The sequence below is a fragment of the Haliotis rubra genome, unplaced genomic scaffold, assembly GCF_003918875.1.
Source record: "Haliotis rubra isolate DU_JTF1 unplaced genomic scaffold, ASM391887v1 Scf9, whole genome shotgun sequence".
In the NCBI taxonomy this organism is placed as follows: domain Eukaryota; kingdom Metazoa; phylum Mollusca; class Gastropoda; order Lepetellida; family Haliotidae; genus Haliotis; species Haliotis rubra.
The window spans coordinates 2,903,418-2,921,089 of NW_025767634.1; the positions used below are offsets into that span (position 1 = coordinate 2,903,418).

At 38.6% G+C, this 17,672-nt stretch overlaps 1 long non-coding RNA gene across 1 annotated transcript; it reads right to left on the reverse strand.

Annotated features, from left to right (window-relative positions):
• Positions 1-15,981: 15,981 nt before the first annotated feature.
• LOC124263790 lies at positions 15,982-16,759 on the reverse strand. Its single transcript, XR_006894936.1, has 3 exons — positions 16,746-16,759; positions 16,160-16,260; positions 15,982-16,052 (listed from the first exon to the last, which is right to left on the reverse strand). It is a non-coding gene; the product is annotated as an uncharacterized LOC124263790 (long non-coding RNA).
• Positions 16,760-17,672: the final 913 nt, after the last annotated feature.

Sequence of the window (17,672 nt, forward strand, 5' to 3'; positions counted from 1 at the left end):
AAATGAACTGTCCCTTTTCCAAAAACACCATAAAAAATAAAAAATATGGTAATAATTGTGATTTAACACAATTGTCGCAGTTGGTTCTTTTGTCATTTTAAGTCACATATAAAAGCATCCTTTCATGAGACAACATCTGTGAGGACAAATGATGTACTGGGAAAAGCATGTACATATTATATGTATTTACGGATTATTTATTCATTTTAGTCCTTTTGAACACGTAAAATGATAATCAATACTGCTCCATTCCATACAGCCCAAATCCCACTGGGCGTGAAAAGCAACATGGTGAGAATTGTGTTTCAAAGGACAGATATGTGGTGCAGATGAATGCTTGTGATCCGATTGGATGCTGTGTACGGAGATTAGTTGTTGATACCCTCCCTCCAATAACCAATGGCTAAAGTCGTACTTGTCAGATCTACACTCAGTCTGTACATGTACGTACATATTTGTTTGACTTTGAGTTAGACCTTTGCATGATGACATAGAAGCAGCAGTGATACTCTTAGGAATGGTTTAGGAAATTAGATGTAGTATATCAACAGGACAAAACCAACATTAATATTTTTGTACTATTTTCAAAAATAAATATGATAAACATTTTGAAGCTTCTGACACAACAGTAAATTATGATTTTGTGATGCAAGTTCCTATTTTCACTGGCACCAAGTGATGTTACATTATTTTTCAGGTACACCATTGACTTGCCTTTACATGCGTGTCCGAAAAGGACAATCAATGGTGTATGATACGCTTATCCTTTGGCCAACACCTGGTTTTATCACCTTGTTTGTAGTGATTTATATATGAATTCTTGATATAGTCGGACGTACTCGACTCAGATGTGATGTCTAATGAATAAGGAAAGGGTTTTAATTTACATAATTGAATAATGAAGGAGATAAAACTAACCAGTGGAGTGTAAAACAAATCGAAGACTAAACACCCGTAATGAGCGATCGGTACTGAAGGTTAACAAGTTATACGAAGTGTGGATTTATCAGCAGATAATGAACTGGTATACACCAGGACGTCGACCTGTTGATCAGCATTCACACGACGTCCCAGTAGGGAATCAGAGACGAATACGTTGACCACCGTTCTGCAAATTAACCAACAGCAATAAATGGCGTAGATCTCCGATTGTAGCCAGATAACACTGGTGATATGCAGGCAACAAACATAATGCAGAGTTGAAATAACAAGTTCCAGGAACTGATACAAGACCATTTAGTCACTATGTTTGGCTAGTATCATCTCGTGGCTTGGGTCACGCTTGCATGTGACAAGTACCTTCTCGTAAATTGCGTGTGTTCATTGGTGAAACTCTGGGGGACTGTGATGAGAACGTACACCAGACTTGACAGCCTAAACCCCGATAGACGTACTTTTAAGATTTTTAACTGAACCGAACAGATGGCATCACGAAAGAAAAAAAGACGCTTACACGTGAAGCTGATATCACTAAACTTGACTGATTTAGAAGAAGTTAATAATGGATTACGTGTGAAGGAAGTTGTACACAAAGTTCAGAGGGCAGTACGAGAGAGATGTTATGAGAACTGGAAGAAGAAGATAGATTGCCCGACCAGTCGAGATGGCAAGGGAGGTAATAAACTTCGACACTACAGAACTTTTAAGACGAACTATGGAGCGGAACGAGTGTGCGAAATAGCCACTGGCCCGCCTGGCCGTGGCTCGTAAAAATCCAGTAGGGCCAGTAAATCTGGCCTGACTGGCTAGTGAATTTTCATTTTGTAAATATATCACTCTCTCCTACTTGTTAAGTTAGAATACACTTATAAATCATATAAGATTATGGCCTGATAAAAATGTTCATCTTATCAGCAGCTTAATGATGAAACCTGTGTCATGCCGACAAAATCTTATTCTCATCTATTTTTGTAAACTTTTGCTTAGTTTCTACATTCAAATTTAGGGATAGTAACTTTCAGGCATAGCTAGCCCGAGTGACTAGCAAAATTTGGAAACTATTTCGCATACTGAGCGGAACGCTACATTTCTGGTAACATCCCACGAGGCCACAGAAGAGCGATAGCCATGTTTAGATGCGGTGTTGACCCCTTGTTAATAGGAACTGGGCGCTACAGTAATATGTCTTTAAATGAAAGAGTGTGTTTTAACTGTTTGAATGTTGTTGAAGATGAAATGCACTTTATATAAGTCTTTTAAAAAATGTTTGTTGGATAAGTGCATAGTTGTAAATGGTAATTTCATGAATTCTACACATGTGGAAAAGTTATCGTATTAAATGTCTAGTCCCATTTTTAAAAAATAACAGCCAAGACCTGCGTGGTATTTTAAAGGAACGGAGGGTTCACCGTTATCATTAGTTTAATATTTGTAAATTATGTTTTAGATTGTGTATGTTTTTATATTTGCGTTTGTTCCATGGGCCATGCATGCATGTAGCAAGTACATTGCACCTTCGTGAGAACTTTAAGTACCTAGGATTTTTTTCTTTCAGGCCATGAACTAAAATGATACACAGAGACATGTGAATACAGGCAATGACGCATAGCTGGTTATAGAAACTGGCGCTGATTTAGCTGATTGCCTATGCATCATTGCCCGAGAATTGAAGTTTATTCCATTCTAACCAATGAAGGTTACATAAACTAGATCATGTTATCATAATTTAGTTTAATACATAAAAAATATTAATTATTATCAATAAGTGAAATAAAAATACGTTAAGACTAGACATAATGAAATCGGAAAACATGTACAGAAGCACAGTACACCAAAGTATATTCCTCAGTCCCAACCTATTTCTCTGTATCGTCTCAACAATAATGTTATTTAACCTTTAACCCTGTTATCCATGTTATTGTAAACTGGAGTTAATTCACTCCTAAACTCGGGAGTCTTTTTCTATTTCTGGTGTCATCAATTACTTCAGTCATCCAATGATATAATTTCATAATTAGTTTGCCTTTGGAGAGACACAAAACTGATGATCTTCTAGCATTTATATGTTTAATTTGTTTACATAATTATCTCAAGCAACGTCACGGGGAAGGTGGCTCCTTGGTCAGAAAGATTATTGAGCAACACCGGTAAACTGAGAACCTATCGTTTAAAAATGAGGCACAGGTATAGAAACCTTGAAGGAGCATTATCCACAGAATACTAGAACGTAAAAGCTTAAACGACCGGAAGCTTCAGAAGCGCTCTTGCTATATCTAGGCGCGGTGTTGCTCCCATTGGAATTAAAACCAGAGGTTTTCAGAACCTTCCTGTCCACCAACGTACATGTAAAAACAGTTTGATAGAAAATCTGTTTAATACTTACTTGTCCTGCTTATGTTGACTTACGTTTTAATCTGTTGCAAAATATTTCTAATGATATTTAATTAAAGTTTAAGTAACTTCACAAGGAACGGTCCATGAACTGCAGTTCAAAGGTCTGATGTTAATGTAATTTTAATGCACCTGGGAATGAAACTATAATAAACAGTCTGTCTGACTGCTTGCCTGGACGTCTAAACTTTGTAGTCTGGAAGACCACGGGGCGTTTTACATAGAAATTATACACAGCTGTGAAACGGAGATGAATAAGCTTTTGACCTTTCACCATTACCATAAAATTGATTTAGTAAAGGTTATTTTATTCAAATATGCTGACTTGGTTCTTTTGTTCGCACTTTGGTTGAGTGATGCCGGTGAATGTTTCCCGACACGGAGCACGAAGCACTCGTCGGCACACAATATTCAAAGGATTATTACACGAGAGGCCCTCAGGCAAAAGGCCAGTGGCGCATCAGGAAATAACATTTAAATAACAAAAGTGCACCTCGCTCCTTTGATATACAATGTCTGAATGCATTGTTGTTATTTTGGCACACGAAAGGAATGTCCACAACAGGAAAGCTCATGCAACGAGATGATTATCAAATGCATGTGTTCTGCCTAACTGCAGCATATATCGTATTCGTATCAGGAAGGATAGCTGTATAAATCCATTTTGAGGCTGGACCCATTGCACTTTGAAGGTCAAGCAGCTGATCTAATATTCGTTTTTACCGGCTTAGGTAACCAGGTTGTTTAAGCGTCACGACTCGTCACGTCGGAACCCTGAATTCGATCCCTATTCAGGTACATTGAGTGAAGCCCAATGTTTGTATCCTCGATGTGTTGTTATTAAGAAATTGCTGGCAATGGCGTAAAACTAAACGTTAGATGTGCAACGTTGTTAATACTAACCAGTACACGTGTCGTTCTTTTAACGCTACCCTATGGAGGCACCCGCATGGTTTAAGGCTATTAAACAAGGTTCACTTCGTTAGTTAACTATAATAGATGCGTTTGTGTTTTGCGTTACCATTTATATCATATATCGACTAATATTCTTGTTTAAAGAACAAAATCATTTGTTGGAACTATATACACTATTTATTTTTATAACGCCTCTGACAGACATTCAATCAACGCAACGTGACATTCATTACAAGTCGAAGCACACAATTCGTGCTTTCAACGGATTCAAGCTACAGTTGCTTAGTTTCTGACAAATTGCGTATTCCATTTTCCTTCAGCATTGTTATCCCGACCAGTAGCATCAACAGCATTAAAGATGTCACGGACGTCATCAACATCACCATTTCCACCATCGTCGTTAACTGAAACAGAAGAATGTGTCATCTTTGATGTCATTGCATACTTTCGGATGAAGGAATAATCCATTTGCACGAATCTGATTCCCAACATTGTGAGTGAATCGTTGTGTGACCCAACGCAGTGACGAGAACCTTAAGTGTTTGTTTTTTTATTACACCGTGGTCGGTGGTCAAAATTTGGTAAAATTTGCCCTTTTCCAAATTGAAAAAAAGTCATTTATTCTAAAAACAAATGATAAGTGATAAGCACAATGAATAACAGTTAAGGGTGGTCTTCAGAAACAAGAAATCGAAACTGGGCTTTAGGTTTGGTAGGATCTACAAACCTGCCATTGGCACTGTTGTTATTTGCTAGAAAGGGTAAACAAGTAGTGGATATAAAAAAACTCTTGCACCCGTCGGCAGCATTGGTTGCATACTGCCCGGAGAACGTTGAAAATGAAACCTAGAATGTGTACGGATCCACTGGTCGTGGAACAAATAAACTGCATTTGAACAGATGCTTCAATATGAATAAGCGAGGTATATGAACATTTGATAAACTCTTCAGTAAAAGTAGATTCTAGTGTTTTCTCGGGGTTGAGATCCATCCGGAATTCAAAGACAGCCACCACAATAATGGGAGTCTGACAACTGCTAGCCAACCTAACGCATTGTCTACCCGTCCAACAAGAGTACATTGGCACGGCTGGAAGCTATGGATACGCACTGCGATTTAGAAAGTGATCAAATGTAGGATATGTTATATTTGGGACTGCACTCCCTCGATAAAGTACAGAAACTAGTACTTTCTTTGGATATGTCCCATCTGGGATTCTACCCACACTCTCAGAACACAAAGTTTACTAGTAAGAAAAAGATGTTTTTCAAAGATATGTGCTTCTGGTACAAACAACTGGGGCCTCCTTGAGAAAACGATTCGGAATTACTGATGTTCTCAGCATTTTCTGTCCGTAAATTTAAACATGCCCATTGTGCCATTCCGACTTCTCGTCTCTATTTCAAATGAAGTAGGCATAAAGAATGTCGCCCTCATCTGTCATCAGTGACTACACAGACTACAACCCACCTTGCAGTATCTGTCGAACAGCTGCAACGTGTAAAGCACAATATGGTCTCCACTGGTATGTTCGCTTTGTGCGTCAGCGTCAATATCAACGCCAGGTTCTGCTCTTGTAGAATCAGCGGACGCATGGCAACTAAAAAGCAGGGCTGTTATGATTAAACTCGGTGTCTGAAAATAAGCATAGATCACATTATATATCAGATTAACAAGGGAAAGTATTCGCTTTTTTCTGATAACTTATAGAGGGTTCTCGTGTACAAGCTTTTATGGGATAATACAATCACTTATATTTGTAAGCGCATCGCTCGGTGCTTCCCCACATGCTCAGAAATGTGACACGTATCACCTACATTTGACTCCCATAATATCTCGTTATATCAACAACATACCACCGACTCTTAAATAAATACATCTTGTTCTGTGAAGCCACTACTAAACCCCCAAACTAATCAACGATATGTTTCTATAAAATATTTTCGCGTATTGGATCATAACAAACAGGATTATTTCCTACATTACATTATATATTTATATTCGATATTATGTGAAGCCTATTTCTGGTGTCCCCGCGGTGATATTGCTGCAATATTGCTACACGCGGCGTAAAACTAAACTCACTTACTCATTATTGTGTATACTAATACCACATATTCTACCTTAAACAACAATGATCCTGAAGAATTAATGTGCTCACATTCAAACAGATTATATAGATGACACACGATAACATTAAGTACGAGTTGGGTCATTTTGACCTTTCCTTAAATATGAAGCTACCAAGCCCTGATATAATCACGTTAATATTAATCAAAGCTGGGTTAATCATGACATTCGTTTAACATTATATATACAAGGTGAGTAATGCAATGTAACACAATAGTACAGATGGTCAAGTGTACTTGCCCGTGTCATTCTTGCTTCGTTGGTCAGAGAGACTGGTCAGAGTGACACCCAGGAAAGATAGCGATGGTCAAACGGTCAACGTGACATTCAGTATGATTTATATCCGTGGCTCGAAAGCTCACTGGTTAAGGCTATGGAGTTTGCAATAAATGTCATCTCTTTCTTATCCATTGTGACAGATCATGTTTACAATAAAAGCTTTATCATACACATAGTAATACCATCATGTGCCGAGGTGACTATTTTCCCCCGTATTCACAACAGACACAAATAAATCACCTTCGATATGAACGTAGGGGTCCGTTTGACTAAGTCCAGCTCAATTATCTAACAAAACTATACCCATAAAACATGTCATATGCATCTTCATCGCTCGAATTGCCACTATGTTGCAGAATATATCTGCAAAATAAAAAGTTGTTTAACAAAATTTTAAAATATTCATGAAATTGTTACGAGGGAGATGTAAGAAGCAGATTTTGCACATCTACGATAAACATAAAAAACTTTGGTGAAAATGTTGTAGATATGGGGTAGATATATGCCTAACTGTAGTATTTTTACTGACCAAAGCATGCATGAGACATACTTGAAATAGGATACGGTGTGCCGTAAGATGTTAGTTGTTTCTCGCAGTGCCTGGAAACATGAAACTTCATCAAGTTCCCCTTCCTCTGATTGACCGGTGCACAACTACACAGTCTCACATTTTCATCATAAATCACAATATGCTTTAACTTTTACACTTCATGTGTAATATGCTTTCTATCTCATGACGAACACATTCTCCTATTATGGGAATACGCCTGGCGACCAACTTATAAACCCACGTTACGTTACTTATAAACCAACGATTAAAGGGATTGGGTGGTCAGGCTCGCTGACTTGGTTGACACATTTCTAGTGTTATCCACAGTGATATTGCTTGGATAATGCTAAAAGCGGTGTAAACCCTGACTCACTCACTAGTGTTATAGTTCATGATGGTTTTGTCTTGCATGGCATGGTTACATTGTTTTGGAACTTAAAACATGTGTTACCCATTTTTCTTTTTCAGTACTTAGAGAAGAGATTTGGCAAGCGAGTCCGAACACTTGCGTTGACCTGCTTCCTCATCCAAGCGGTAATCACCAAGTCACACTTACTTTTGCAATGCCTTATAATACCTTCATGTGAAATACTTTAATTTCATTGGTCAATGACGCTTTAACAAGTTTCCGTGTCACCCCTCCCAGGAGGGTGACAACTGGAAAAAATATTACCCGCCGCCACGGTAACCGCCAAACTCTCCGCCGAGAAGCTGTATCGCTAACAATCGTATGACGTCATAATATGACGCATGCAGTGTCCGGAGTTCTAAAACCGTTCGATTAGCTGTTTTTCAGTTCACTATGTACAGATTTATTTTACCGACTTTCACTGCTTTATTTAAAGTATTTTATACATTGAATCGTTTGCACACTCAACTTAAACATAATTAACCATTTTTATAGCAGTTTTAACCTTGTCAGAATATGTTTCACTGATTTAAAAATCCAGTCGTGGGGCAGACGCCATTTTGTTTACATATCATATAGCGATCTTTAAAATAAAATAAAATGATAGTTTGTACATTTAACATGGCGGTAAGATAAATACATTGTATGCTTCTCCCTCGGGTAATACGGTCTGATGACACTGCTGCAAAGAGGCGTACATCAGACCGTTTTACCCTCGAGAGAAGCATAGGACTTATAATATCATCATTCCAAGGCCAAGGCCACATTGAGCAACACAATGGCCGCTAAATGTTCACCAGAACGCCTGTTGACCCTTTGTCGACCTTAAGAGGTCTGCAGAATGAACCTGAGGGTTCTTTCACAAAGCACTAAGGTGATCGTAAGTCACTAAGCTTACCTTACTAGAATGTTAAAGAATGGGAGTTAAGGTTATCCTTAGTAAAGGTTGCTTCGTGAATGGAGCCCCTGGGTTTCTTTGTGAGCAGTACACTGTCACAGTTTGTATACTGTACCATAGTCTGTCTCACGGTCTCTGAACCGCATTATCTACGGTTGAACAAATATGCGAGGACTTGATATTTTAAAAATTCATTGTGTGCTATCCACATTTAAACCCACGCGTTTGAGTCTCATGGTTCCATATGATCATCCAAACTGTGCGCCATGCATTAACATGCATGCAAATGCACATTGTGAATCAAGACCATAACGTTAAGGATATGGCTTCATGAATATGGACTGAAATATGCATTATTCATGCTTCTGAATACATTAACTGTCACTGATTTTTTATGAAGCATTGTTATCTGTGTATATAAGAGGGGCGGTGTTTTTAAGTACACAATTCATTCATCAGATGAATCTTTGCAATATTCACTGAATTATTGTGATTGCATCGACTCTCATCGCGGCATCGTTAAACCAAGAGTTATCCCTCGTTTAACAAATAACTTTGCTACTTTTTCACGTTAACGTTTGTTTGTTATGTCTTGACAACAAATATATACTAATGCTAAAAACCCCATTCCATTATATTCTAACTGTGCGCGTGCTGTCGGAATATAATCTGAAGCCACCACATGACTGACGTGTCATCACAGTCACCACCTCATTCATCAACCCTCTTTGAACTTTAGGCTACCCCTGGGAATAAACAAAAGCCACTCAATATAACCTTCTCAAGAACAGTTCATGACTTCAACACGAACGTCATGACTGAAATGTATGGTAAAAAACACAGAATCGCAAAACCTCATTAATCCAGACGACTGAAATGTATGGTAAAATACACAGAATCGCAAAACCTTATTAATCCAGACGACTGAAATGTATGGTAAAACCACGGAACGGCGAAACCTCATTAATCCAGACGACTGAAATATATGGTAAAAGACACGGAATAGCGAGCAGAGGGAATTGTGAACAATTCGTGTCACGTGTCTTTCGTTGTGGGGCAAGACTGAAATCGTAAAACTCTCAGGAGTCAAGCTGCAGAACACACCTCTAATGGCTTACATTAGGGATAATTTTAGATTTGATTGTTTAGAAATATTTTAATGTCAAGAATACGTGGTTTGTATTCAGTACATTAAGCATCTGGATTTAGATAGTCAGTATAAGGTTCATGTATTTACTATTGTGCACATTTTGTTAGTGAATGGTATTATTGGTACGAATATTTGTAACACGTGTAAAACATGTGATTGTCGTCATATTTCGATCGCAAAGACGTGGTGAACGTTTTCTCTGTCAAAGAAGCCAAATCTATCACAGAAAAAAAAGATACTCATGTGTTTTGTGTATTTTGATAAAGAACCATCTACTTCAGCAAACAAAATACATCCCTAGGTTTCTTATTTACCACATACACGCAGCTGGCGTTTAGCGCAGGGAACATATTAAGATTATAGAAGGTTTAAATGCCAAAGATTTGTTAAAAAGTTATGTAATTGAACTACTGTTTACCCCTGGGCGACTACGTATGTATTTACCATTTTCATTGTAGGTGTGACGTGCCACGGCTATAGTCTACTAACAAAAGCCCCTGAAACGGACATATAATAATCATATACTATTTCACGCGATCCACAAACAGTTTCCAAATGCACAAAGCGTATGAACCGCAATGAAACTGTATAGACACACACACGCACGCTAGCACACACACGCACGCGCGCACGCATACACACACTCAAATATACAACAAGCAAAAATTGAGACGGAGGTGTATTCCACGTCTGTCCTTGATTATCTCCCTTCTATCGAGGTATATGTGTATCGGTATATGTGTTCATCATTTACAATGAGAGGACTGACTGTAGGGCTGGGACGGGTAGGAAAAAATGGAATCGAGTACCCGCATGTACTTACCCAAATCGGAATCGAGAACCCGGAAATGTAAGGAATACAGCACTTCTGTCAACTTTCTGAATATTCAATCACGAGTTGACAGACATTTTTCAAGAAAACTTGAAATGATAGCAATAAGGCACTGAAACTGAACTTAGGCTATATAATTTGCGTTGGTTTAAACAATATAGAGAGTAACACCATTACTTACATTCCTCCTTAAAACACAGATTGAACTTTTCGCTCCTGCTGTTACTGTAACTTGACTACTCACTGCTCATGCGCAGATATATTATAGTCGTTAATAATATTCTCTATTAATCGGACAATACCAATGATGCAAATGAGTGCTACATCAATCATGAAAAATACAAGTTATTATCTGTCCTTGCCATTACAGATTTCTCTCTTTTTCCGGGTACTCGATTCCTAGAAATAGGACTTTATTACAGCTGTACCCGACCCGGATTCGAATACCCGAGTACCCGTCCCAGACCTAACTGACTGATTGACTGAGTTTAGTTTTACGCCGCTTTTAGCGATATTCCAGCAATATTACGGTTGGAAATGGGCTTCACATTTGTACACATGTGGGGAATCTTTGGCGAGACGAGCGAACGCTTTAACCACTAGGCTACCCCACCGCCCCCACAATGTGAGGAAGGGAGGGTGTGTATAGCATGTTCTGTTTATCACTCAAAACGAAATGAGGGGGTGGGGGTGCATAACTTGTACGCTATATTACATGTACATCAATCAGAACGATGGAAGGGAAGGGGCTGTATATCGCAAGTGTTATACATCACTGAGATGGATATAGGCAGGAGGGGTTGTATCGGATATACCGTATCATATATACCTCAAAATCATAACACGTGTATCTTCGTAGCAGCTAAGAATCTGTATCGTAAATAAATGATGCAATTGATGCAAGGTCAAGGGTTTCCTGTGCAAACTTAAATTAATAGATATGAGGAGGAAGAGTGATATATGACAGCTCATTATACATGCGCCAGTAACCTTTGTGACATGCGTGGTTACGTCGTAGTGTTTCAGGAAGCAAACAACTTCAATCCAAACGCTTAGCATTATTCGGAATATACTTACCTACAAACATGTAGATAAAGTATGTTCCCGAATAATACCGCAATAGGTCTACTGAAGATTAGCATGGAACCAAGTCGATATTGTATATATAGAGCCTTAACCTATGATGATCTCTAGACAGTCCAGTGTGTACATCAACGTTGGTCACAGGTGAGTGAGTGAGTAAATATTCCTGACGGAAGCTGGACAGTATGACATAAATGTAATATTCCTGATGGAGGTAGGAAAGTATAACGTCAATGTAACATTCCCAATGGGAGCTGGATAGTATAACTTCAATGTAATACTACTAACGGAAGGCCGATAGTGTGACTTCAATGTAATATTGCTGACGGAAACTGGACTGTATGACTTCAATGTAATATTACTTACGGAAGGTGGACAGTATAACTTCAATGTAATATTACTGACGGAAACTGGACAGTATAACCTCAATGTAATATTACTGACGGAAACTGGACAGTATAACTTCAATGTAATATTGCTTACGGAAGGGGGACAGTATAACTTCAATGTCATATTACTGACTGAAGGTGGACAGTATCACTTCAATGTAATATTACTGACGGAAGGTGGATAGTATAACCTCAATGTAATATTACTGACGGAAGGTGGATAGTATAACTTTAGTGTGATATTACTGACGGAGGGTGGACAGTATCACTTCAATGTCATATTACTGACTGAAGGTGGACAGTATCACTGCAATTAATAATACTGACGGAGGGTGGACTCTGTGACTTCAATGTAATATTACTGACGGAAGGTGGATAGTGTGACTTCAATGTAATATAACTTCCGGAAGGTGGATAGTATGACTTCAATGTAATATTACTGACGCAAACTGGACAGTATGACTTCAATGTAATATTACTGACGGAAGGTGGATACTGTGACTTCAATGTAATATTACTGACGGAAGGTGGATAGTATGACTTCAATGTAATATTACTGACGCAAACTGGACAGTATGACTTCAATGTAATATTACTGACGGAAGGTGGATACTGTGACTTCAATGTAATATTACTGACGGAAGGTGGATAGTATGACTTCAATGTAATATTACTGACGCAAACTGGACAGTATGACTTCAATGTAATATTACTGACGGAAGGTGGATAGTGTGACTTCAATGTAATATTGCTGACGGAAGGTGGATAGTGTGACTTCAATGTAATATTACTGACGGAGGGTGGATAGTGTAACTTCAATGTAATATTACTGACGGAAGGTGGATAGTGTGACTTCAATGTAATATTGCTGACGGAAGGTGGAAAGTGTGACTTCAATGTAATATTACTGACGCAAACTGGACAGTATGTCATAAATGTAACATTCCGAATTAGGGCAGGAAAGTATGTCATCAATGTAACATCACTGGTGGATATTGAACAGTATAACAGTGTGACTTCAAAGCAATATTACCGATGAAAGAAAGTGTAGTCGCAATGGTAACAGATAAATGGTAGGAACAAATAGAATATATGCATTCCTTTAACAAAAACATAATTATTATTACAACGGGATTACAGATTACAGACTGTTCACAACAAGCTTGTTGCATACTACTAGTATATTAAAAGTAACACAAAACGAATCTTGAAAATATTGTAATGTACAGAAAGCCTAAAAATCGTCAAAAAGTAATTTAAATGAAAACATCATGATTCAACAACTTTGGCAAACATGAGGCAATGTGCTAATGTCTGGTGCTCTTGGATTACGTTTTTAAAACACTAGAGTTAATATTGTTGAAAAGTGTTTTGACTGTGACTTCACAAACATTGTGTACATGTTGTCACAGATATCGTATATATTGTTGTCCGTTTGTTATCATGAAAATCATGATTTTGTTGAATCGCACGTGCATGATATGCACCTGTGTGTACTTTCTCTTGCGCGTGAGTTAACATTAACATTTTGTCACTACGAACACTAAACAGATAACACATGTTTATCTAGATACGGTTAAGATCTTTCTGTAAGCAATGCAGTGTATCTGACTAATACACGTAGAGCTGTACAAATTTAGTATGTACAGTCCTTTGTAATAATGACAAAAAACAATGACAAACTGAATTGGAAAAAACTTTTACAATGACAGAAAGGTTATTTTAGCTTTAAAATGCCCTGGATAATGTCAAACAATCCTCTTCCACAACGCTTAAACGTGTGTTACCAATTCTTCCGCTTTTTAGGCTTTCGCTTCTATCGGTTCAAATCCTTGATTGATGATGCCACCTGTCAAGTCATCTGCCTCCACGTCATGGGGCGGCTTCATCTCAACACCGTTGTCATCGACTGGCTGGATCTTTTCTGGTAGCTCGTCAGCTCTTTCATACATCTGATTCCTCTGGTACTGGAAGTTAAAAGAAATGTCTTTATATTATACTGAAGTGTGAAAGACTGAGATTTCCGACTTTGAGAAGTAATACTTTCACTGCTTTGACAGAAATGTGATGTATTCACTTAGGTGAAATATTTTTGCTTTGCCCGAACTTCTTCATGGCTCAACAAAGGTTTCTGTCCAGGATCTTATCACACGACACAATGAGTGACAATGTAAACATATGCTTTTCGACCCGTGAAGATCCGGGATAGAATAGGTCTTCAGCAACCCATATATGCTTGCTACAAAAGGCGACTATGCTTGTCGTAAGAGGCGACTAACGGGATCGGGTGGTCAGGCTCGCTGACTTGGTTGACACATGGCATCGGTTCCCAATTGCGCAGATCGATGCTCATGCTGTTGATCACTGGATTGTCTGGTCCAGACTCGATTATTTACAGACCGCCGCCATATAGCTGGAATATTGCTGAGTGCGGCGTAAAACTAAACTCACTCACTCACATATGCATTTCACCAAATGCATTTGGTCAGCAAGCATGGGCATCGGATGACCAGTCCCCAGCAAAGAGAGCTTGCAACATCAGCAGATTGGCATTGAGACCATTGGCACTGAGACTGTGAGCGACTGTCCCTCATTGTGTGGAGTCCTCGCTTCGCGCGAGCTTAACTCTCTATCGATCACTTAAGTTAAATTTGGCAAACTGACATTTTATGTACAAGTGACTTTATATCATTCGATTGGCAAATGTCATGACATGTATTTATGCTTATTGAGACTGTATATAGTTTATTTTTGTACTTTAATCGAGCTCTTCTCTATCTCACGGCTCACCATGTTTGTCAGTGTATTTGTGCGCCAGCATGGAGTTTTGACCAAAAGAATCTTTGACATTATTATCAGTATTGATCTTGTTCATATGATAACAATAAAAGGATAGCAGCACAAATATGTGTCGGTTGAATTTTCGAAGACCAAACGTTGTCATCTCTGTGCTCCTGATCAGGGATATGAACAGTCCTTAGATTAGAGTTTGGAGAATTTTGATTTCGTTGATGGAAATAATAGTTTATCGAGTTTAAGTTGTCGTTTCTTTTCTCAGAAAGGGCAACCAAATACGTCGAGAACATCCAGCATGTCAAGATGCAACGGCCTGTCTTTGGGAACATCCAACCTCTCATCAGCATCATCATTACTGATGTGATTAACACCAAACAGTGTTTTAAGCCAACACATTGTGGAACGTTTTATGAAACTGGCCAGCATACAGTGAGTGGGTTTGTGAGTGAGTGAATGAGGATAACTTGGAGGATAAATAAAGAATATATACAGGCGTCTTTATAATAATTGAACAGCTCTTCCGACTCTCTGGATAATGTAGAGTGAGTGAATGAGTTTAGTTTTACGCCGCACTCAGCAATATTCTAGCTATATGGCGGCGGTCTGTAAATAATCGAGTCTCGATCACACATTCCAGAGATCAACATCATGACCATCAATGTATACAACTGATATACAATGACACGTGTCAACCAATTAGGCGAGCCTGACCGCCCGATCCCGTCAGTCCAGTTCTAATCCGGATCTTCACGGAGCATACAGATAGCAGATGAAAAAGTGATGACATAAATGCTCCTGGGGTATTGTGCAGGATGCTGAAGTACGCCCACAGAGGCGGCGTGGCTTTTTGGTGTCTTGTGGCTTTAAACTGTTTCACATTGCAAATAATATGGTATTTTAACATATGTAAGTAATACTTTTCAATAAAACGTTTTACATATAATGGACTTTTTTATGTCTGGACTTGTTGCTATTTCGCTGAAGTGATCCCGATGCAACGTTGAATTAGAACTCTCTCCAATAGGCATTTTTAGTAGATGTGTTCGTCTTTGGGTGTAGAGTGTCATTAAATCCTCGTGTCCAAGGAATGATCTTGCTCATGTGCGTACGTTAAACACCTAACTGAATGACTGAATGCACGATGGTATTAAATTTGGTATGGTGTGACCTACCCTATTGTGATTCACGCCACATCTGAGAGATCGGAGCATCATCTCCAACATACAGGGGAAGAGGCGGTCAAACAGAGGGCAGATCAGGCGAGGGCCAATACTGTCCGGGCGTCGCAACCCTTAAACATAGGAATAGTGATAAACGTCTGATGACACTAATTACAGCAAATGTCGACATGTTTAACACATTCAATATATTTGATAAGCAATAGTTTTAGTAGCAGACCAGTGATGAGGCTGATGAACATTCCCACGATGACGAGCGCTGCCATCGCCGTCGGCGTGTAGAAGAGATAGGACTGCTTGTACATCGGTATGAACGGATCGCTAGAAGTAGGAATACATCGGTATGAACGGATCGCTAGAAGTAGGAATACATCGGTATGAACGGATCGCTAGAAGTAGAAATACATCAGTGTGAACAGATAGCTGGAAAGAAAGGAATACATCGGTATGAACTGATTGCTGGAAAGTAGGAATATATCTGTATGAACAGATAGCTGGAAAGAAAGGAATACATCGGTATGAACTGATTGCTGGAAAGTAGGAGTACATCGCTATGAACTGAACACTGAAAGAAGGAATACATCAGTCTGAATTGACTGCTGGAAAGTAGGAGTACATTGCTATGAACTGAACACTGAAAGAAAGAGTACATCAGTCTGAATTGACTGGTGGAAAGTAGGAGTACATCGCTATGAACTGAACACTGAAAGAAGGAATACATCAGTCTGAATTGAACATTGAAAACTTGGAATAAATCGGTATGAACTGAAGAAAATAAAAATGTAAAATCATGATATGTGTTGTACCTTGACGCTGCAACAGTAGTCATCTCGCCATTGTAGACATCTGTGTCGTTGTGACGGACCAGTTGCAGCAGTGAGTAAAGACAGGGGGCAGTTTGGCAGTGGAAACCTTACTGACAAATGCACCAAATCCAATCCAGCTCATGAAAGCTAAGGAGGTCACAATACCAACAAGAGCTCCCTAAAATGTGTGAATATGGCCCATTCTTAGCGTTTAAACACATAATTTAACTATAATGTCTATGCGCATCTTTATAACTATAGTCTTGAAAAAGAACCTTGCTCCTCACAATCCCATACAACAAGTTAGCTTCCATTTTATTACAACAAACTCATTTAAGAATAGATACATCATTCTTCTCGTAAACAATGAATGTCAGATTTAACTAAATTTATTATTTGACACTATATATGAATAATATTCATTTTAATGTGCTGTTATACTTTCTATATTCGTTTCTAACTTTTGATATAGTTTTTACATGCATATATACACAGAGTAAACGGGGTTGTGTAAAACACTGAGCTGTATAAAGGAAGTAAGAAACTATTTACTTCAAAATTAACATAAGTGTTATTATCTTTTCATTTTACAACAAATGATGCCTTACCGAACTTAAGTCACACTTTATCGATTGATACTAAATAGTAATAAAATAATTCAATGACAATTGTATCAAAATAAGCTTAATTACGATCTGGATATTTATGTTATTTATGTGCCAGGAGGTAGAAGTGCCAAAGCTCTTTTGGCTTTCGTCTCACACAAGGGACCCGTCCAACAGAGCGGTCGTATCGCTACGAGTCTCGGAAGTTCATGCTAATGTGGGGAAGTTGCGAACGCAAAAGGGCTAAGATAGTTTCGTGGAACAAAACCCAGAATTACACGAGATAACACTGCACGATAAGTTAAGGTCCTCCATATGGAGT